Here is a 24,767-nt window from a genome sequence, read left to right as displayed (position 1 = left end):
TATCTGAATAATGTGCACCGTGGTGACACCGTACAGGGATAATGTCACTGAACAGGGATAACAAACATAGAGGTGTCACAGCTATAGGCTGAGGACCACAGTGATGTCACAGTACAGGAATGATAAACCCAGTGATGTCACAGTACAGGGATAGTAAAGTCTGATATTCTCTTATATGCAAAAGTGGCCATTGAGGGAAGAGAAACTGTATGGTAATAATTGTCATGGGCAGATGTAATGGAAAATGACATTTTACAAATAGGGGGGTGATCTATTTCAAACGGTTTCGGTATCCGATGAATGACTCATGTTTCCAATTTGGAAAACTGGTCATTTAGATTACACTTGTCATTTGTTTACAGCCTCCAAAGTCCCCAAAATAAAATAAAACCCCTTTTTATTTCCCCAAATATGGGTCTATGATGACAGGTACTCCGTGTACATGACGCCTCGTAAAAACTAAATACAAAAAAAACGTATATCTAGCAGGGGAACACAAGCTCTGCCTTGAGGCTTCTGTAAGACAAGTCCAGCCATTGGTTTCCTAATGCACTCTATAAATTTAGCCAAGATTTCTGCTTTGTTCACAGTCTAATGAATTCAAGCCTAAGCCTAATATGCTTACACACAAGGATCCCAGTTAATAAGGTCTTAGTAACACCTGCAAAGTGGGCCAATTTGTTTATGACTTAAGTGGGCTGCATTGATTCAGTAGAATATTATTTTGTAGGGTCGGCCTTTTTATTTTTAAAACTGGTGTAAGTTTTGCATTTGAAGGTAATGAAACAAACCATAAATTAGAATCTGAGGGTTTCTTTTTATCTTAAAGCAGCTAAATTTGCATCTTTTTTTTTCTTGGTGACAAAAAAAAAAGCAGTGGTGCAGCCTGGGATTCGGAGGTAATTGCTTCTCAAGAAAAGAACTCTGAATCTGTAGTCATTAATTGCAGAGTTAATGATTGGGATTACACAAAATACTAGTGAAAATAATCCAGCTACGCAAGTTTTCAGATCTATAACTGGTTTAATATGGTAATCACATGCTCAGATGAACACAGCCATGTGTAGGACTCTGCAAAATGTACAAAATATATAATTTTTTCCCTTTTCTTTGTTTAACGTCTTGTCTTCTTTTTGCGCTTGTTTGATTTTGTATTCGAATCTCACATCAAATTTCTTAAAATGAAAGAAAATTTCTCCTAAGGTTTGCATTTAATCAAAATATTTTTTTTTAGTTATTATTATTATTATTGTTTTTTTTCTTATGTTGATTGTAATATATAAGGCCAATTGTTTGTTTATTTCTTGTTCTATACAAAATCATAAAGAAAGTTGGACAACTTCTTGCGGATTGCTAAAGATTTTGGGAGTTTTGATGACTACTGGTAAAGAGAATTACATAAACACAAAAGTTTGAACAGCACATTCTAACAAAATGTGTATCCAGGTGCAAGAACGCCTGTGACTGCAAATATACAGCACACAAGAAAATGGCGACCGCACACTGTGAACACCAGTGTCACCTAAGCCGCTGAATATAAATAAATAAATATTCATTACTGCTAAATCTACTTACAATAGTGAGGCTCTTAGCGCACAGTTTGATCAAATTGTGTGAGCCCACCTGCCACGACAAGGCAACCTCTATAGGTGGGAACCTACAAGAAAATGGCAACAGCACACTGACAGGGAGAGAATATGTAGGGACACACCCCTTTGATAAGGGGAATGGTAACACCCAGTTGTCAATTTATTCATGCATTTCTAGGAGGAATAACAGAGGAACAGTACAACACAGAGTTATAATAAAATATGTTCCAAAATTGTTATTTCATGGGTAATAAAAGTATTTACTAAAACATACATGACAGGAGAGGTATCAGTTCCTCTTATTATCCTCTGCATTTTTTGAACACACGTTATATATTTGATAGTAGTAAATTCTTTCTTTCCATTCTTTACATCTACTTTATTGTAAAGTGTTTCGGGCTCAAGGACCTATTGAAATATTCTAGTGTCTACTGTATATTGAAACAGGAGGCTGCATGAAAATGTCCTTTAAACCAATGTGTCACTTTGAATGTCGGGATCATCTCTCCTGATAATATTGCACATGCCATTCCCTCCCTCTGGCTCATAATTCAATAGGGAGAAAGAGATTATGACCAGAAGCAAAGTCTCTCTGCGCCCGTAGAACTCTCTAAACTGTTGTGAAGCTCCACGTAGAGTAGACCTCGGTGCCTCCTGGAGTTCTCACGTGTGAGCAGAATTATCCCATCTCACTTCTACTCCTGTAATTGGTCATAGGGACTATTAAACAGTAATTCTCTGTGATGTGTAGGGCACTGCGTCTTCAGGACATTCCTACCAAACACTTTGCTTACTCTCTTCTTCTATCGCTTTGATTGTTGCTAGAAGAAAATACAGTGGAGAATATTTATTAATCATATTTTATTTTGAATTATTGGCCTAAAATAGTTGCGATAATTGCTATTGATATTTATGGGTATATACTATGCAACCAAAAGTATATGGACAACTGACATCACACTTATGCATTTGTTGGACATCCCATTCCAAAACCATGGACATCAAAGGGGTTTTCCACGTTCTGACAACTAATGACCTATCCACTGGATAGGTCATCAGTATATGATTGGTGCGTGTCCGCCACTCCGGCTGATATTGCCAGAAGCAGATGTGAATAGGAGCAGAGCTGCAAGTGAATAGGAGCAGAGCTGCAAGTGAATAGGAGCAGAGATGCAGTTATGCCGAACCGCCACTATGCATTGGTCGGGGCCATCTGCTTCCAGCTCCAGCTACTGCATACCGTTCCAAACATTTGGTGCACGGAGACAGCCGGAGTGACGGATCGGTGTGGGTCTGTGCGTCGGACACGCACCGATCATATACTGATGACCTATCCGGTGGATAGGTCATCGGTTGTCAGAAAGGGAAAACCCCTTTAATATGGAGTTGGGCCCCCTTGTGCAGCTATAACAGCCTACACTCTTCGGGGAAGGCTTTCCGCAAGTTTTTGGAGTGTAGAAATTTGTGCCCATTCAGCCTTAAGAGTATTTGGGGGTCAGGCACTCTTCTGGCTCACGATTGTCGTCCCTAATCATCCCAAAAGTGTTTGATAGGATTGACGTCAGGGCTCTGTGCAACCACTTGAGTTCTTCCACACTGAATTAGTCGAAGCATGTCTTTATGGACCTCGGTTTGTGCACTGGGGCACAGTCATGCTGGAACAGGAAGACCTTCCGAAAACTTATTCCACTAAGTTTGAAGCATACAATTGTTTAAAATGTTTTTGTATGTTGTAGCAGTAACATTAACCTTCACTGTAAATAAGGGGCCTAGCCCAAACATTGAAAAGCAGCCCCAGACCTTTATCCTTCCTCTAATACATTTCTTACATTAGATACTATGTATTCTGGTAAGCAATGTTCTCTTGGCATTCGCTACTGATTGATTACAGCTCTTGAGTGACGGCTGCAGTCCACAAGATTGCATACGATTCAATGTATAATGTGGAGTGCAGCCGTAGCTCAAGAGTTAAAATCAATCCGTAGCGCTACAAAACGTCTAGGTGTAGCCCTGGTCTTATTCATAAGTGTTTGTCAGGCGATGGTTGTGCAGCCGAATATAAACTTTAATCTTTTAGCGAGAGAAGTATTTACTGTCCTCCATTACATAAACTGGCCTCCTATTAAAACACAAGTCAGATTCGTGTTTAATGATCTTGAAAGAAAAGTAATTGCTTAAGTACGGCCACGGAAACAAATGGTATCTCAGTGCCAGGAAATATTAACTATCCATTTTGCAGTATCTTGCTGATAATGGAGAGAGAAGAGCAAAACGGATTCCTTGAAGGGTCCTCAATGGAGATGACAGCACAGGCAATGCTAGACTAAGACCTCATGCACACGGCTGATGGCAGTGCACGGAGACTGTACGACCCCTAGTACGGACAATACGGACTCTGCTGTACAGACTCTGTTAGGTGCTGTATGTATGAAGCCCCTCTTAGGCTTCGTTCACATCTGCGTCAGGGTTCCATTCCGTCTGAGCTTTCCGTCGGAACAGAGCCCTGACTGACACAAACTGAAACCATAGGTTTCCATCACCATTGATTTCAATGGTGACGGATCCGGTGCCAATGGTTTCAGTTTGTCTCCGTTGTGCAAGAGTTCCGTCGTTTTGATGGGATGAATAGCGTAGTCTACCACAGTATTCATCCCGTCAAAACTACGGAACCCTTGCACAATGGAGACAAACTGAAACCATTGGCACCGGATCCGTCACCTTTGAAATCAATGGTGATGGAAACCTATGGTTTCAGTTTGTGTCAGTCAGGGCTCCGTTCCGTCGGAAAGCTACGTGGGAACGTCGGAACTGAGCCCTGAGGCAGAAGTGAACATAGCCTTACCTAGAAGTGAAGGTTCTAGGAGAGAATCCCTCCATACATCCAGAGTCCCGAGGAGCATGCCATGGTTTTATTTTTTGCGTTGAATTTGGACATAAGGGTATGTGCACACAGGAAGTTTTTTTGCAACGGATTTCATTGCTGCTACTGTAATACGCTGCAGATTTTACGCAAAGTGGATAAGATTTGAACGCATCTCGTCTACACGCTGCAGAAAAAGTCTGCTAAGGAAACGTGCATGAATTGACCTGCGGTGCAGATTGTGATTCCTCCATTGTATTTTGAATTTCTTTGTTCCCTTGTTAACCGTGCAGTAAAAACGACATGTTGATTTTATTCAATACGATTCCGGTGATACCAAATTTATCTAATTTTTTTTAATGATATAATCCTTTTTACAAAGAAACAATTTGTTAGAATATGGGCACACCCCAAAAAAATTTTTAGACCTAAAACTACTTTTTTTTCCGTCGATGGAGCGATGTGAGGGCTTGTATTTTTTTCCTTGGCTGAACTCTACTTTTAATTGGTAACATTTTAGGGCACATATGACTTTTTATTCCATTTGTTTTGGCAATATGGGTGACTACAAAACAGATATTCTGGCATTGTGGATTTTTTTCCTATGGTGTAATTCAGACTTTTATAGACGCAGAGATAACAATTTTAATTATTTATGGGAAAAGGTTTTTCTTTGTTACCATTTTTAATATTCATTTTTTTGAGCATTTCTATAAAATTGTAGTTAAGTTTTTTGTTTTTCTTTCTTTTTTTAATCCCTTTTAGGGTACAATACACTGCAAAATCTATGTATTGTAATGTAATGTGCTCTTTACTGGCTCCTATTAAGCCCTTCCTCTGGGGTAGGCTTAATAGTCGTGGGGGATTGATGTGCTGACTAACGAGGCCGCCCCTCTATTTATAATGGCTTAGATGCCTTGTTCGCTATTGACCGTGGCCTCTAGGTGGTTAAACAGTCGGAATCGGGTTTATCTCTGATCCCGGCCGTTGCAGTTAGGTGCCGACTGTAACATACAGCCAACACCCGCTGAGTATGGAGCGGGCTAGGCCGGTGACATGTTACAAGTTATCACAACAATCATTTGAATATAGACATTTATAAAGACTGAACTTTTTATACGCCAGTCTTAATCGAAAGAAAGTTGGAGTAAGATGGGCCTTTTATTGAGAGATATTATGAGCCAGGGTAGATTTGAGCTGTAATTTGTGCCAGTTTCTGGCGTAAATTTATCAGCCCACGGTAGCCCCACCCCTCCTGCTAAGCCACACCTACTTTTAAGAAAAGTCTCAGAGGAGGTGTAAAAATAGAAAAGTTGCTAAATATTTGCGCACATTGCAATTTTTCTAGAGAAACCTATTCTGGAGCAATATGGTACATTTATTCATTTATTAGGACCTCTACATTGCAGATTTTCCGTTCAGAATTTCTGTGCTGAAATTCCGCAATGTTTTCGCAACATAAATTGATTTGCTGCAAATTCAGAATCCGCATCTCAGGTCAATTTACGCAAGTCTTTTGTGCAGATTTGTTCCGCCGCGTGTGTTCAAATCTCAATCACATCGCTGCTCCTGTAATATGCCGCGGAATGTCTGCACGGAAAATCTGTATGAAAATTCCACAGCAAATTTGCAACGTGTATAGAAAGTAATAATCAATTTAAGTAGCAAAAAGGCAGAGCTGTTTTTTCACTTTTGAGTCGCTCTTTCCCTCTTGAACATTGTAGAATACGGGTGTACAAGTCATCGCTGCAGCACAGCAAACGGGGGAACCGCCGAGTACCACCGGAGCGGCGGCGCTAGAACAGCAGGGGATTTATCAGATGAGTAATGGCTCTTTTGTTATTATATAACATTTCATCCGGCATGCTCGCCTAATCACGTTCCTTCAATGCGTGGAGCAGCTGGGGACTCTTTGGCCTGCGACAGGCCGCTGGGAGCACAGGAACACTGGGTTACAGACAACTAGGCCCGAGGCAGGTGATGCAGTGACATCAGCGCGGCACCAGGCCCCCGACCACTTGCACACTCAAAAGGGTGGCGCAATGCCATTACTGCATCGTGCCGCCTGCCCCGAGCCCAGACACATGTGACGTACTATAAAGATTTTCAACTGTAGGACGCAGATACAGTGGAATACCACTTCCAAAGGGCCGTTTGCCAGGGGGCCCAGTGCAGGTAGGTGCACTGTTTGCCCTATGGTTAAAGTGGTCCAGCAAAGGGGGACAGAGGGATTTTGGTTAAAGATATAGACTGATCCTCCAAAAGAGGGACACTTGGGAATCATGTACGTTAATTTGGCGCAACAATGTATGCCAAAATGACACACTTTAATATACATTGGGCCTATAGATTTCGATAGGATATTTTAAATATATGTTTCAATATGTTTTATGGAAAAATAATATATTCAACCGTGTACTAAAATATGGTGTACAAGAGTTTAAAAGTCAAATTTGTGGGGTCAAAATTCTAACCTAATATCTCAAAATTGCAACTGGAATTGGGGACATAAAAAGAAAAAAAACCATAAACATTCCAAAATCTGAAAATATAATCCTGAGAAAAAAAAAATATAGTCTGGAGTTCTATAATAAACTGATGCAAGATATTAATTGATTTTGCATACGTATTTCATACACAGCCATCCTATGCAATAATCTTGGGTGTTTCATTCCAAAAAGTTTGCATACAGCTCGTTACATAGTCATGGAGTTGATGAATAATGAGCCGGATCACAGAGGACCTACCTAATGAATATTCCGGAGTTTACCACCATGGCACCGCCCACCACTCTTATATTTCAAAGTCTAAGAGTTTTTTCATAGCATCGCTCATTACCGGGAGGCAATGAACAAGTTGACTCTGGTACCTTTGTCATTCTCTTTCCATTGATAGTTAATTTTCCACCAATTTAAATGTCCTTTCCTTGTGAATGGCTGCCTTTAGTCTTTGAATGATATACTCATGGATCCCATTTATAATTAACTTGCACCTAATAAATTTCAAAGGAGGTAGGTGTCAGTATATCAATTACATAGGAAAATGAATAGACAAGGTCTCGTATGATGTGGATTTTATGTAAATTATTTTTAGATTTTTTTTAACCTTACATGTAACATGTGACTGAAGCACTGCTTCTCGTTTTCTTAAAGAATTTCTTTGGGAAATCATGAATGTTGTATTCAGCACTGCAATAATGGACTCTTGGACTAATATGGGGGGTAACAACACAACACAACACTGGCACTGGCTTATCTTTTGGGAAAATATTAGAAGTCGGCAGAAAAAAAATTTCAACTCAGCTAGTCCCTTTTTCCAGTGGGATGGGTCAACCAAGAGGTTCTGTTGGCCTCTATATTGTCATCATGCATCCTATATAATGTGTACCTTCAGATATCACTCGATGTTGTCCATCCTCAGGGTCTCCACAAGTATGTGGAGGCCCCCTGGAAAATCATTAAGTGGGGGTGCATCTCTCCTTTTTGGAAAAAATAATAACTAGAGATACGTAATTAGGCCGATTTATTATAATGTCTTTGAGTACATCGAGGACATGAAGCTTGAATTATAAAAACAAAATCACATAGAAATAACAAATAAACCGACATTTAATGTATCTAAAGGACATAAAAAATTCTGGAGGACAATGACGTTTTAGGCCGCAGACACATAACTTTATTACGGATACGAATATTCATACTGTATCTCTATGTACCTCTGATTTTATATGTAGACACCCTGAGGTTTTTTTCTCCCAAATTCCAAAGGAAGCTGCAAGAAAGAAAATGTTGGTATGTTCCATCGCATGTCATATTACGAAGGTATTCTCCTATAGGAGCGTTGTTTCTAGGGGAAAATATAGTGCCTCATGGAGTCATCATACAGTGGCACAAGGTGTGCCCTATGGATCCGTAATATAAACCCACAGTAAAACCATTTTTCTTAGAAAATGGGACCCTTGGCCAAAAAATGTGTAATTGTGGCGGCAGGTGCTGCTCCTGCTGGCGGTCCCTAACGCTCTGGATGTTCTGTTGTATCGGCGTCCATGTTCACTGGCATGCTGCCTCCGCTGGCGGGCACAGACGCCAGTATGCCTCTGCTCCCTGTCGCTTCTTTCCTTCCTGCTGTGGCCGATCCCTTGCTGATCCTTAAAGGGCCAGTGCGTGCACACTCAAAAACATGCCCAACCAATCCCAGATGCCCAGTACATACTTAACGCAGCCTCACTGTTCACCTGATGCCTGTCCAACTTAGTTTGTTCCTGCGAAGGCTCCTATCCATATCCTGCTACCAGATACGAGTCTGTGGCCTACTACCTGTCGCCAATCTGTGACCTGCTACAAGCCTGTAAACCGAGACCCGTACCTGCCTGTTAATGGTATCACCTGCCCGTGCCTGACCCTACGGTGTACTTCACCGTTGTCTCCTGGTCAATTGGGCCAGCTGCTACTTGCACTGGGATCACCTCAGAAGATAGTCTTCCTAGAGCAAAGTCCAGATCCCCGTACAGGGGTAAGAGTGAATACTGGGAATGCTACTTAGACAACGCCCTTAGAGGTAGTCTAAAGCCAACCGGTTGAGTAGAACAGTGGGTCCACAACCTGCTGGGTATTACAAACTGTAAGCCCCCTCAGCATACCAGATTGAGTTCAAAATCCCTATTGGGCTAGGATAGCAAAAGGGTTAATTGTACATTTCCTGGTGGTTTAAAGTAGTGCAGAGGTGAATAAAAAATTTGCATTGCTTCAGGGGGTCCTTTCAGGGCCCACTAGGAGATGGGGGGGGGGGGAATGGGAGATTTACAGGGAGCGATTATTGGCTTACTGAGATTGATAAAGAACTACTTGTGTGAACATAAAAAATATTAAATATACTCTTCAGTACTTGTAAGTAGAAGTATTACAATTTTAAAGGGTAAACATGTCATAGTGACTTGTAAAAAGTTTTGATTGGTGGGGGTCCGAGCACTGAGACCCCCACCAATCGCTCAAACGAAGAGTTCGAAACGCTCATGTGAGCGCTCAGCCGCTTCGTGTCTGTTCGGCTTTTTCCGGAAATCAATGTATCGGAGTACGGGGTCGCTAGAAATTCTAGGAGCTCGTCCTCCGATACATTGATTTACGGAAAAATCGTTTTAGCGATTGGTGGGGGTCTCAGTGCTCGGACCCCAACCAATCAAACCTTCTGACATGTCACTAAGACATGTCAGAAGTTTGTCAAACGTTCGCAGCATTTACAGTAGCAGCAAAATGGATGAGATTCTGCAAATTCCAGGCCCACACTGGAAATAAATTCCAGAAAAGTGTTCTGCAGTGTAACTTACAAATCTGCAGCATGTCAATTTTTGCTGTGTATTCTGTGCGGAGATGCTGCGTGCTGTGTCTATAGACTTCAATGGGAGGAACATAAATTCCGCTCTAAAAATCCCAAGTTGAGTGGTGTTGCGGATTGTACAGCGATTCCGCAGCAGAATCGCAGAAAATCCGCAGGTGCACAAAAAGTTTGCTATAATCAATGCTTAACATAAAATCCACAGGTAAAGCCACTGCGGAAAATTCGCAGCATTTCCAAGGCACTATGTACCTCTAAAATGCACTATTTGCTGGGGATTTCTGTTATTTATTCACCTGAGTTTTTTTTTATATTTCGTTGCAGATTTTTTGTTGCAGAGAATCTGCAGTACGTTTTGCCTGTGGGAACATATTCTTATGGTTCCCACGGGTCGGTTACGCTGCGTAAAAACAACACCGTGTATCCAACCTGGAACCCGCAGCACATTTTATGGTGCGGTTTTTCAATCGGAATTTCTACTGCAAAAAGCAGCACTGAAAAAAAAAATGTTTATACTTACCCATTCCTCTTTTCTGCGCGTAGTCCGGCGTTCTAAGATGAGGTTGTCACTGCAGCCTGTGATTGGCTGCAGCGGCCACATGGGATGGAACGTCATCCCAGGAGACCGGACTACAGGAAGAAGCAGGGAGTTCTGGGTAAGTATGTTTTTGTTTTTTTACTGAGTTGCGATTTTTGCAGTGGAATCGCTGCGAATCTGCCACAAAAGTCGCAACACTTTGCTTTCTGTTGCGAGTTTTGCAACCCTATTGAATTCAATGGGGAAAACGCGCAACAGAAAAGCAATGAAAATGCAGCATAAATTGACATGCTGTAGATTTAAATTCCGCACCGCAGGTCAATTTATTAACGTTTACGCTGCGTTGTTTTTTTGCAGCGTGGGCATGAGATTTTCTAAACCTCACCCACTTTGCTGCTACTGTAAATGCTGTGGAATTTCCGCACAGACTTCATTTGCAGAAATTCCACAGCGTTTACGCTACGTTGGAACCCGGCCTTAAAGTGGACTCCCTGACATTGGCCCCATTTGTAGACCGAAAAGCAACGTGTCTAGTGCGGTCACTCACAGCATTTCAATAAGTCACCCGTCTCTTTGTCTGTGACAGTTGTGTGAAGGCCACTGGGCAGAGTGTAGGATGGGGCTGTCATTTAGAGGAGGTCCCGGGGAGAACTCTTCTTTCCTCTTCACGCAGGATGTTATTCAAGCTTGATGGCCAACTGGTGGTGCTAATGCTCCATGGGAAGAGGGGTGAAGGTTCAAACACTCGCTAAGTGTGTACAGCTTGCTTTACACGAGACTCCTGCGCAACACACAGCGTGAAGTGCAAGCTAGAAACTGTGAACATAAAATACAAAAATAAATATAAAACCCATAATGTAAACATGCACAAAAATATATTTAAAAAAACTCCACTTGTAAAACATATAAGACAAGATGACATCATACTGTTGTTGTTTTTCCAATATTATTGCAGTTAATGTATTATTTGATGAATAAGAACAGTAATAAAATATTAAAGATGATAGAATCTGTTAGCGTTCCATACACATTATTAGCAATAAATAATAAAATCATATGTATTGTTTCATGGATTAGAAAGTAGTTATTGTTATTAATAATCATTTGTTGTATTTATTACCAGGATTATTATTTAGAGGGGAGGGAATTATTTGACCAATTCAAGTTTAATAAAGTCGACAGCCTTTGGGTTGCAATGACAAACAGGGGGATCCATTTGCTCACCCGCATTGTGTGTGTTCCGGTTTTGCTCTAATGTCTAATTCATCACAATAGTTTTGAAATGTCTAAAAATATGACTTCTATATTATTATTATTATTATTATTATTATTTTTATGATTTATTATTACTGTTTTGCCCCATTATCTGTTTTAATTTAACAATAGTGTAAAATAATGAGCTTAAACTTTTCATGCAATTTCAGGTTTCACAGACCATTAGGATGCATTGGTGATTTAAATTTGTCAGGTTTGAGATTCATTTTTGGCTTATTTATCAGAATTATAGGTAAATTGATCCTCCAGTTGTATTCAATGCAGCAGCGAATCAGCTAAATCATGAAACTGGCAAATCGATTTGCTCTCCCGTATTATTATTATTATTATTATTATTTATTTATCAATAATAAGATCATCATCATAAGTAGCAGTATTGTTATAATTATTTATTCTTTTTCTGTACTTATTTTAATGCCACTGTCTTCATCACAACAGCATCCTGAAATATGGTTCAACATTAAATGTTGATGATGATGATGATATCATAATCTTAGATATTATACTTTTTATATTGTTTGTATGCAACTTGTTTGCTCTCGTTGTCTAATTTATGGAAATAATGGGGAGATCTATCAACAGTCGTAGGATACATGTATTTAAAAGTCTATTAAAAGGTGTTTGAGAGCGGCTGCTGAGCCGAAACGTTGCACGGCCGGATTAGTAAAACACTATTTTTTGTTGTACATCAAGATGTGAGCGCTGTCTACTTTTTATTTTATTGTTGGATGTTTCGTTTGGGGTCAGTTGGACGGAGCCCCTAGTAAGACTTGACTACGCATACTGTTTGACTTTGGCTTTGGATGCTGTCCTTCTTCCTACTTTGTGCATTTAAAAGTCGGTGAAAATGGCGCCAAATTTACCAAAGTATCCATGTCACTAGACAGGTTAGAGACTTTTCGCGGCTTCATGGCTGGTGTACATTTGCTACGATATTCTTTTGGGTCACTTCATTAATCAAGTTGTAGCATTTTACGACTCCTGTAACTCACGCCTCTTTTGCTAGACACTTTTGAAAGCAGTTGAGGGGGGGGCCTTTAATATTGTGTTCAGGATATCTGCTCTCCTGTGCGTCTTCTTAGATCAAAGGAAAGATTGTATCGCGCAGAGGGGAAACGGTCGAACCCTTGGGGTATGCTTAGATATTGCAGATTTTCGGTGCGGATTCTGCGGCGGGAAAAACACTGTTACATGTACCCGAACAGTAAAAAGTGTCCAAAACACAATACATTTATGTTGCTTTGCTTAATTTTTTGATCAATAATTATGTCTACTAGTCATGTAAATATAATTATAATATGAATTTATGTTTGTCATGATTTATTTTTATTATGTTTATTATATTTTCATTGTTTGGTTTTTGTTTTTTATTATTTGTCTATTATTATTATTATTGTCTATGTATGTTATGTCTATTTGACTAATATTATGTCTATTTTATTTATTATTGTGTATCGTTAATTATTAGTGTTTAGTTTTTCAATTATTTTTTATTATTATTATTTCTATTTTTTTTTTATTGTGTTTTATTATTATTTATTTTATGTTATAGTTTTGACCCAGCTTTTCTGCATTCATAGCCACTGAATAGAAATGATACCAATCTGTTATTCTTCCTATGTTTCTGTTGTTATATATTGCTGGTATAACCTCAGTTTCAGGAATTATATTCTGTATAAACAGGACCAGTCTGTGGGGAAGGCGCAGCAATGCTCTAAACATATTCCTATTGTCATTCCACAAAAGATGCCGGGAGGCTGCCTGCCACGAACTGCGACCTCCTTTCCCTATAAAAACTTTCCCCTTTTCCCTCTGCACTTTTGCTGATGTAACATAACCTGGAGTTGAACCATGGCCTGAATGAATGGGACATGTTGTACAGTTAATGTCACCCATTCATAATAACTGGTAAGACCAAAACATTCACGTCCATGCAACAGGAAAACATTGTAACAACAAATATTGAAAGAATCATAGAAACAATTTATATGTGGGAATGTGTCACAACAGGAAGTTTACAATTAATAACAATAATAATAATATAGAAAAACTAGCACAACAACATATAAATAATTAACAATAATGATACACATAATCACAATAAAAAATAGACATAATAATAATAGAAAAACTATAACGTAAATAATTAACAATAATATAAATAATAATAGTAAACATTTTTAAAACTAAACACAAATAATTAACAATAATTATACACAATAATAAAATAGACATAATATTAGTCAAATAGACATAACATACATACACAATAATAATAATAATAATAATAATATAATAATTCTAATAAACAAGTAATTGAAAATAATACATAGTATCAATGCATTACTAGTATGGGAAAGCTGGATAGCAACCCCTATGAGGGCATGACCACACATGGCGGAATTCCTCCGCAACTGTCCGCATCAATGCCGCACCTAATCCGGGTTGCGGATTACGGCTGCGGATCTGCACAAAATGTGCAGAAAATTGATGCGGACTAGCTGCTGCGGACTGCGGGAAAAGTGCTTCCCTTCTCCCTATCAGTGCAGGATAGAGAGAAGGGACAGCACTTTCCCTAGTGAAAGTAAAAGAAATTCATACTTACCGCCCGTTGTCTTGATGACGCGTCCCTCCTTCGGCATCCAGCCCGACCTCCCTGGATGACGCGCCAGTCCATGTGACCGCTGCAGCCTGTGCTTGGCCTGTGATTGGCTGCAGCCGTCACTTACACTGAAACGTCATCCTGGGAGGCCGGACTGGAGACAGAAACAGGGAGTTCTCGGTAAGTATGAACTTATATGTTTTTTTACAGATACATGTATATTGGGATCGGTAGTCACTGTCCCGGGTGCAGAAACAGTTACTGCCGATCGCTTAACTCTTTCAGCACCCTGGACAGTGACTATTTACTGACGTCTCCTAGCAACGCTCCCGTCATTACGGGAGCCCCATTGACTTCCTCAGTCTGGCTGTAGACCTAGAAATACATAGGTCCAGCCAGAATGAAGAAATGTCATGTTAAAAAACCAATACGCTCCGCACCACACATAACATGTGCATGACAGCTGCGGACTTCATTGCGGAACTTAGAATCTCCATTGAAGTCAATGGAGAAATTCCGCCATGAGTCCGCAACCAGTCCGCCACTGCTCCGCAACATCCCTTGCATGCTGCGGACACCAAATTCCGCTCCGCAGCCTATGCTCCGCAGCGGAATTGTACGCATCGTGTAAACGAACACTGCTAAATTAAAGTGAAAGTCAATGGAGAAACGGCTCCGCTGCGGATTAACGCTGCGGAGTGTCCGCAGCGGAATTTAAGTGAAAATCCGCCATGTGTGAACCCGCCCTTACAGCTCCTACATGGACTCGCACACAACTTTTCCAGTCATCTGCATTGTAAAGATGCCGAGTTGATACAGTTATATATCCCCAGCTACAGTATCACAGTGTAACTTTGTCATTCAGTAGTCTGGTAAAGCCACCTCAGATATGTCATATCCTCCGGATAGGCCGTACATTTCTGATAGGTGGGGGTCTCATCTCTAGGAAGACAGGCGTTCCAGTGGTGGCTTCACACAGGAGGTGTACGACTCTCTCCACTGAAGTCTATAGGAGTAATGGAAACAGGCGGCAGTGACTGGTCAATCGATGGAATAAAGAAAAAAGTTCTGAAGCAATTCAATGGCTAATGATTGATATCTCAGATCGACTTAAAAGGATATTAAACTTAAGCACCCACTTGAGACATAGTAGAGCTGAGTTTGTTATTTGGCTCACCCTGATATCATCGATTATCTTTTTATTATACTTACGAAATTTGAATGTATTCGGTACGCTGCTTCACCTTAAATCAGTGAATATAATGCACAAATGACGAAACCACAAAGAGATTAATGACAAGTTTAGCACCACTACATCTGTATTTTGTAATAACGTGTGTGTTGGTTTGTGGAAGAGCTGGTAGCTACTCGAGTTATATCATTCATATGATCACTTCTGGTATCTCCATATAAGAGGCCCTACGAAACAGTCCGATTCAGGATGCCACAAAAAAATTTAATTAAATGCCGACCACAATATCTTAAGTCTACTGGGAATTTCTGGGCCCAATACGGCCAAGGAGTCTGGACCCCCATCCATTACCGAGGGTTGGGTAACGGAAACTGTGGCGCTCACGTTTGTACGTGTAAAGGATCTGCCAGGCACAGCTTGGGTCAACGCCCATAAGTAATCAGTCTGCACCTGCTTCTATGTCTGTGAGACTGACTCCATCTTCCACCACTCAGGATGGCAGGCTTAGGAGTGGGAGAGCCTATCATAGCCTGGCCAGACGGAGCTAGCTCCCGCCCTCTGTCTATTTATACCTGCTTTTCCTGTTCCTCCTTGCTTGTGACTCTTCTCGTTTGGTTTCCTGGCCCTGCTGCAGCTTCTTGAACTATTTGTCCCTGCTTCATACTGACCTCGGCTTGTTCACTACTCTCCTGCTCTGCGTTTGGTACCTCGTACACTCCTGGTTTGACTCGGCTTGTTCACTACTCTCCTGCTCTGCGTTTGGTACCTCGTACACTCCTGGGTTGACTCGGCTCGTTCACCACTCTTGTTGCTCACGGTGTTGCCGTGGGCAACTGCCCCATTGCCCTTAGCTTCTTTGTACCTTTGTCTGTTTGTCTGTCGTGCACTTATTGAGCATAGGGACCGTCACCCAGTTGTACCCCGTCGCCTAGGGCGGGTCGTTGCAAGTAGGCAGGGACTGAGTGGCGGGTAGATTAGGGCTCACTTGTCTGTTTCCCTAACCCCTTCATTACATAATCACAATCCCATATACCTAGTTTACCCTGGTCCCTGACACTACTATGGACCCCCTTGAGACCCTGGCTCAGCAAATGCAGGGTCTCTCCCTACAGGTCCAGGCCCTGGCTCAGAGGGTCAACCAGCCTGATGCTACCATGGTAGTGCCCCTCACCTCACCTCTTGAACCCCACCTCAAGTTGCCTGACCGGTTGTCAGGGGACCGGAAGACTTTTCTCTCCTTTTGGGAGAGTTGTGGGCTCTATTTTCGTTTAAAGCCCCACTCCTCAGGTTCTGAGAGCCAGCGGGTGGGTATAATTATGTCCCGGCTCCAGGAAGGGCCCCAAGAATGGGCCTTCTCCTTGGCTCCTGACGCCCCTGAACTTTCCTCCGTTGATCTTTTCTTTTCTGCTCTCGGACTCATTTATGACGAGACTGACAAGACTGCCTTTGCCGAGAGTCAGCTGGTGACCTTACGTCAGGGTAAGAGACCTGTTGAGGAGTATTGTTCTGACTTTAGGAAGTGGTGCGTAGCTTCTCGGTGGAATGACCCTGCCTTAAGGTGCCAGTTTAGGTTGGGTCTATCGAACGCCCTGAAAGACCTGCTAGTTAGCTATCCCTCTTCTGACTCCCTAGACCAGGTTATGGCTTTAGCGGTACGACTTGACCAACGTCTCAGGGAACGACAACTTGAACGTTTTTGTGTGTTCTCCTCTGACTCCCCCATGATGCCTCCCGAGGTTCCGTTGCTTCGTTCTTCCACGGAAGACTCGGAGGTACCTATGCAACTCGGGGCCTCCGTGTCCCCCCAACAACGTAGAGAGTTCCGCAGGAAGAATGGTCTCTACTTCTATTGTGGGGATGACAAGCATCAAGTGAACAACTGTCCTAGGCGTAGGAAGAAGCAGCCGGAAAACTTCCGCGCCTAAGTGATCATCGGGGAGGTCACTTGGGCGCACAGGTATTTCCCGTAAATATGAAACGTAATAAAATCTTGCTTCCCTTTCAGGTCTCTTTTGGTGGTAGGTCTGCTACCGGCAGTGCCTTCGTGGATTCAGGGTCTTCTGCTAATATCATGTCTGTGGAATTTCCTATGTCTCTAGCTATGCCTTGGATTGATTTGCCTAAACCTGTCCCGGTAGTGGGTATCGACTCCACTCCTCTTGCTAATGGTTATTTTACACAGCATACCCCTGTTGTTGAACTCGTTGTTGGCTCCATGCATTTGGAGCAGTGCTCTGTACTGTTGATGCAGGGATTATCGTCCGATTTGGTTTTAGGCCTTCCCTGGTTGCAGTTGCATAATCCCACGTTTGACTGGAATACTGGGGATCTTACCAAATGGGGTAATGAATGCTTGACGTCATGTTTTTCTGTTAATTCTATTTCTCCCCCTGAGGAGGTGAACACGCTACCTGAGTTTGTTCAGGACTTCGCTGATGTTTTCTCTAAGGAGGCCTCCGAATTGTTACCTCCTCATAGAGAATACGATTGAGCTATCGATTTGGTACCAGGAGCTAAGCTCCCTAAGGGTAGGATATTTAATCTCTCTTGTCCCGAGCGTGAAGCCATCAGAGAGTATATCCAGGAATGCCTGGCCAAGGGTTACATTCGCCCCTCTACTTCTCCGGTAGGTGCTGGCTTCTTCTTCGTAGGGAAGAAGGATGGTGGTCTTAGGCCATGCATTGACTACCGTAACTTGAATAAGGTCACTGTAAGGAACCAGTATCCCCTTCCTTTGATTCCTGATCTCTTTAATCAGGTTCAGGGGGCCCAATGGTTCTCTAAGTTTGATCTACGGGGGGCGTATAACCTTATCCGCATCAAAGAGGGGGATGAGTGGAAGACTGCGTTTAACACGCCCGAAGGTCATTTCGAATACCTCGTCATGCCCTTTGGGTTGTGTAATGCTCCCGCGGTCTTCCAGAATTTCATAAATGAGATTTTAAGAGATTACCTGGGGGTATTTCTTGTAGTGTACCTTGATGACATACTTGTGTTTTCTAAGGACTGGTCCTCCCACATTGAGCATGTCAGGAAGGTGCTCCAGGTCCTTCGGGAAAACAAACTGTTTGCGAAGACCGAAAAATGTGTGTTTGGGGTGCAGGAGATACAATTTTTGGGTCAAATCCTCACTCCTCATGAATTCCGTATGGACCCCGCCAAAGTCCAGGCTGTGGCGGAATGGGTCCAACCTGCCTCCCTGAAGGCGTTACAGTGCTTCCTGGGGTTCGCTAATTATTACAGGAGATTTATCGCTAACTTCTCGGTCATCGCTAAGCCTCTTACGGATCTCACTCGCAAAGGTGCGGATCTCCTCCACTGGCCTCCTGAGGCTGTCCAGGCTTTTGAGATCCTTAAAAAGTGCTTTATCTTGGCCACGGTGCTGGTTCAGCCCAACCAAATGTAGCCATTTATCGTGGAGGTTGACGCGTCCGAGGTGGGAGTGGGGGCAGTCTTGTCCCAGGGTTCCAGGTCCCTCACCCATCTCCGTCCCTGTGCCTACTTCTCCAGGAAGTTTTCGCCCACTGAGAGTAACTATGATATTGGCAACCGCGAACTCTTAGCCATTAAATGGGCATTTGAAGAGTGGCGCCACTTCCTGGAGGGGGCTAGGTACCAGGTAACGGTCCTTACCGACCACAAGAATCTGGTTTTCCTAGAATCTGCCCGGAGGTTAAACCCGAGACAAGCTCGATGGGCGTTATTTTTTACCAGATTCAACTTTTTGGTTACCTATAGGGCTGGGTCTAAAAATATTAAGGCTGATGCACTGTCGCATAGCTTCATGGCCAGCCCTCCTTCGGAGGAAGATCCTGCTTGTATTTTGCCTCCAGGTATAATCATTTCCTCTATTGATTCTGATTTAGTCTCTGAAATTGCGGCTGATCAAGGTTCAGCTCCCGGGAACCTTCCTGAGAACAAGCTGTTTGTTCCCCTGCAATTCCGGCTAAGGATACTTAGGGAAAATCATGACTCCGCACTATCTGGTCATCCAGGCATCCTGGGTACCAAGCACCTCATTGCCAGAAACTATTGGTGGCCTGGGTTGCCTAAAGACGTTAAGGCCTACGTCGCCGCTTGTGAAGTTTGTGCTAGGTCCAAGACTCCCAGGTCCCGACCAGCAGGCTTACTACGCTCTTTGCCCATTCCCCAGAGACCTTGGACCCATATCTCCATGGATTTTATCACCGATTTGCCTCCATCTCAAGGCAAGTCGGTGGTGTGGGTTGTGGTAGACCGCTTCAGTAAGATGTGCCACTTTGTGCCCCTCAAGAAACTACCCAATGCTAAGACGTTAGCTACCTTGTTTGTCAAACACATCCTGCGTCTCCATGGGGTCCCTGTCAATATTGTTTCTGACAGAGGGGTACAATTTGTTTCATTGTTTTGGAGTGCCTTCTGTAAAAAGTTGGAGATTGATCTGTCCTTCTCCTCTGCCTTCCATCCTGAAACTAATGGCCAAACTGAGAGGACTAATCAGTCTCTAGAACAATATTTAAGGTGTTTTATCTCTGACTGTCAATATGATTGGGTCTCCTTCATTCCCCTCGCCGAATTTTCCCTTAATAACCGGGTCAGTAACTCGTCAGGGGTCTCCCCCTTTTTCTGTAATTTTGGGTTTAATCCACGGTTCTCCTCCGTTTCACCTGGTAGTTCCAACAATCCCGAGGTAGAGGTCGTTCATCGGGAACTGTGCACAGTCTGGGCCCAGGTTCAGAAGAACCTAGAGGCGTCCCAGAGCATACAAAAAACTCAGGCAGATAGAAGACGTTCTGCTAACCCCTTGTTTATGGTCGGGGATCTGGTGTGGCTATAGTCAAAGAACTTGCGCCTTAAAGTCCCGTCCAAGAAGTTTGCTCCCCGGTTTATAGGGCCGTACAAGGTCATTGAAGTCCTCAATCCTGTCTCCTTCCGACTGGAGTTGCCCCCATCTTTTCGAGTACACGTCGTGTTTCATGCCTCCCTCCTTAAACGCTGCTCCCCGTCCTTGGCTCCCTCGAGGAAACCTCCTGTCCCCGTTCTCACCCCCGAGGGGGTAGAATTCGAGGTGGCCAAGATTGTGGACAGCAAGATGGTCCAAGGCTCCCTCCAGTACCTGGTCCATTGGAGAGGATACGGGCCTGAGGAGAGGACTTGGGTACCCGCCCGGGATGTTCACGCTGGGGTATTGGTCAGGAGGTTCCACCTTCGTTTCCCCAATAAACCAGGTCCATCTAGAAAGGGTCCGGTGGCCCCTCATAAAAGGGGGGGTACTGTAAAGGATCTGCCAGGCACAGCTTCTGTGTCAACACCTATAGGTAATCAGTCTGCACCAGCTTCTATGTCTGTGAGACTGACTCCATCTTCCACCACTCAGGATGGCAGGCTTAGGAGTGGGAGAGCCTATCACAGCCTGGCCAGACGGAGCTAGCTCCCACCCTCTGTCTATTTATACCTGCTTTTCCTGTTCCTCCTTGCTTGTGACTCTTCTCGTTTGGTTTCCTGGCCCTGCTGCAGCTTCTTGAACTATTTGTCCCTGCTTCATACTGACCTCGGCTTGTTCACTACTCTCCTGCTCTGCGTTTGGTACCTCGTACACTCCTGGTTTGACTCGGCTTGTTCACTACTCTCCTGCTCTGCGTTTGGTACCTCGTACACTCCTGGGTTGACTCGGCTCGTTCACCACTCTTGTTGCTCACGGTGTTGCCGTGGGCAACTGCCCCATTTCCCTTAGCTTCTTTGTACCCTTGTCTGTTTGTCTGTCGTGCACTTATTGAGCGTAGGGACCGTCGCCCAGTTGTAATCCGTCGCCTAGGGCGAGTCTTTGCAAGTAGGCAGGGACTGAGTGGCGGGTAGATTAGGGCTCACTTGTCTGTTTCCCTAACCCCTTCATTACAGTACGTTATGCACGTTAACTGATTTTGGTGCTGACGTCATTTACAGTCAACCGGGAAATGGTCCTGGGGAAACTTAAGCAATGTTTTTTTACATCTGGTGTGTGCCACTGGGTAAACACACCTGAATACATATTTGGCAACTTCTGCCGATACTAAATGTGTGCGCATTTCTTACATGCTGGGCGCAAGGAGGAGCTTACAATGAATGGTGCGCAAACTGGCTTTTGGAGAGCAAATTTTGCAAAGCTGATTGAGTGACCAAATATATATGTGTAGCCCCAGCCTACAACTGTACAATACATCTTTACATATGATCTGAAAAATATAAAGAGATAGGTAGATAGAAATAATAATAATCTTTGCATAAAAATCGTAAATTGGATAGATGATTATAGTATCTTTTATATATCTATCATCTATCTATTTTTTATATAATCTCATATACAATATATTGATATATAGTATAGTCCTATCCTGGGGCCACACGACAACTTTGGCCACGACACCGCTCCCATGGGCAAAAATCGCTTTGTCCTAGTAGTTCACTGTCATTACTTGCCATGTACGCTCCGGAACGTAGTAATCTTTGGCTGTGCGACCTGTGTCTTGGCCAAAATCGCTTTGTAGCCCCAGTCTAAAACCACTATATATCAATATATATATATATATATATATATATATATAAGATAGATATATCATGTTACGATTGTAACATGATTTCATGTGTACACATTTTGGTAGTCGCTTGTGAATTTCAGAGAGCGCTAATTCGCAGAGTAATTTTCATTTTTGTACATTTCTATTGTCCTATCACAAAATGCATTTGACCGAAACGGAAAGGATCACTTTATTGATGATGAGAGGGTACAGCGAAGAAAAAATAATATCCTATCGAGAGTGATCCTTTCCGTTTCGGTCAAGTGCATTTTGTGCAAATGCAATGCACTCTCTGAATTTCACAAGCGACTACGGAAATGTGTACACATGAAATCATGTTAAAATCGTAGACGAGGTCCATTTTGTATCGCAGAGGCCGATTGTAATAATATGTAATTTAAAGTCACCTTGATGTGAAGTTCTCAAGCTCACATGCACACACGCGCCCAGACACATTTAGGATTTTACCCGCGCGGTACATTTTGGGTAATGATAACACCGGCGGTAGCAGAAATATCTCAGCGAAAAAATCCTATCTCAAAATCGACTGCGGCATTGTTTTCGTATTGAAAAGAGCTTTCAAATGAGCCCCCACTCGACCCCCTCCCCGTGCCATTTAATATTTTTATGGCCCCGCCCCCAACGGGGTGGGTGTAGTTTTTTTTTCTTAAAATGGTAGATGACCCTATTAAATCCCACCAAATTTCAACCCTCTGCCTCAAGCCGTTCAAAAGTTATGAGGGTGTTCCGGAACTTTTGGTGGGCACTACATATATATATATATATATATATATATATATATATATATATCTATAGAGATATATATATATACACACACACTCCCGCACACACACATATATATATATATATATATATATATATATATATATACACACTATATATACATGCACACACACTAGCTATATATATGTATATATATTAGTGTGTGTGTGTATATATAAAAACAATTTCCTGCGTTTTTTCCTGCTGTTAGGGCCAGTTCACGGAAACCGCGTCGGAAAACGCGCCAAAAAAACATCCGAAAATGCGTCCCATTGATTCAATTGGTCCGGAATACCGTGAGCCAGAACGGATGAATCTTCCTAGGTCCTCTATACAGGTGATGGGGATGTAGGTTGAGTTTCACTAATATAGGTGAGTGATCCGACATAGCTCGGGGCAAATGGGAAATCAGCTCCATCATACTGTAGATTTTGGAATTACTGCACACGTAATCAATCCTAGACAGTGAATTTCTCCCAGGTGTGAAACATGTATATTCTCGGCCATTTGGATGATTTTGTCTCCACGTGTCCAGCCAACCCATCTCCCCCAAGAATCCAGCCAGAGGAGAAGTCCGAGGCAGATGTCCAGGTACCGCTCCAGGATAAAATTTGTCGGTGGAAGGGTCTAGAAGGAGGTTGAAGTCTCCTATACAAAGCACCCTAGCCGCAGGAAATTGAGATGCAAATTTAGCCGCCTCATATAACACATTCAAGGAAGCTGGAGGAGGAAGATAAAGTCCAATCCGTACAAACTGCTTACCTTCAATCCAAGCATGTATGAAAATTGACCTGCCCTCCTTGTCCGTCTGGACCACATCAGGTTCCCATCTGAGCGATCTATGTACCAAAATGGAAACCCCTCTGGAATATATACTGTATGTAGAATGGGCCAACCACTGAATCCACGTTCTATTTAAGCAATGTGCAGTAGTTTATGAGATGTGTCTCTTGAAGGCATATTATCTGCGGACCATGTTGACGGATAAATGAAAAAGTGAGATTCCTCTTATGGGAGTCTCCCAGACCTCTTACATTTACAGAAAGAATAGATAATGTCATGAAATACCGATAGGAAATAACTATCCAGGAAGAGAGCAATAAGAAATACCGTCAGTTGAAATAGGCAGTGAAACAGTTAGGTTATGAACAATAACAAATATAGAACAGACAGTGCTACGCACTGAGTGTTGCGCGTTTTTGTATCACAGAAGTGATAGTTGAGGCAAAACGGGGAATCACCTATATATCAGATAGCTAATACAGGTGAACGAAAACAAAGGGAAAAGCAAAAGAGAAATAGGACCAGCGTTATGATTCCAAACTTCTCGGATAATTGACCGCTAACGATAGACATTGCATACTATTTCCCAAGAAAATGAAGGCCAGCTTCCGCACGCCTAGAATTTAAAGCATCCCATGGAGAGGCCACAAGTAAGTAAGACACGGAAAGGCACCTGTAACTCAATACCAAATATTGCTATACAATACTAATACTCATTAGTTTTACTTAAACCTTCTCTCAGAACTTACAAAAGATAAACTACTAGTATAATATGAGGCAAAATTAGCATGAGGACACCATCTCAAGGATTAGACAGGCTTATACTCATCTGGAGATCCAAAACGAAATCCCGCTCAGTATGGCAGATAGAACAAAACGTCCACAGTGAACAGTTCCATGCAGTGCTGGAAAGTTCCATTCTAACGCCTAGGAGAGCGGCCCAGTGAAGTCAGCCATTTGTCCGCTTCCAACGGAGTGTTGAAAAAGACCGTCTTGTCTTGATTCATAACTCTCAATCGTGCTGGAAACGCCATTGAATAAGAAATTTGAAGATTCCGGAGCCTCTTCTTGACTTGTACAAAGGATGCCCTCGTTTTCTGTAATACGGTGGAAAAGTCCGGAAAAAGCAGGATAGTAGTATTCTGGAACCGGATCTCGCCATGTGTACGGGCAGCTTGCAAAATGGCATCACGATCTCGACTGCAGAAGGGCGTGCTAGCAGAGGTCTCGGTTAAGCGCCAGGTAGTGGTGGTCTGCCGGGCACGCGGTGCGCCCTTTCAA

Source organism: Rhinoderma darwinii, chromosome 9 (genome assembly GCF_050947455.1).
Source record: "Rhinoderma darwinii isolate aRhiDar2 chromosome 9, aRhiDar2.hap1, whole genome shotgun sequence".
Taxonomy (NCBI): domain Eukaryota; kingdom Metazoa; phylum Chordata; class Amphibia; order Anura; family Rhinodermatidae; genus Rhinoderma; species Rhinoderma darwinii.
The sequence above is the reverse complement of the archived record's forward strand: the minus strand, read 5'-3'. Positions refer to the sequence as shown.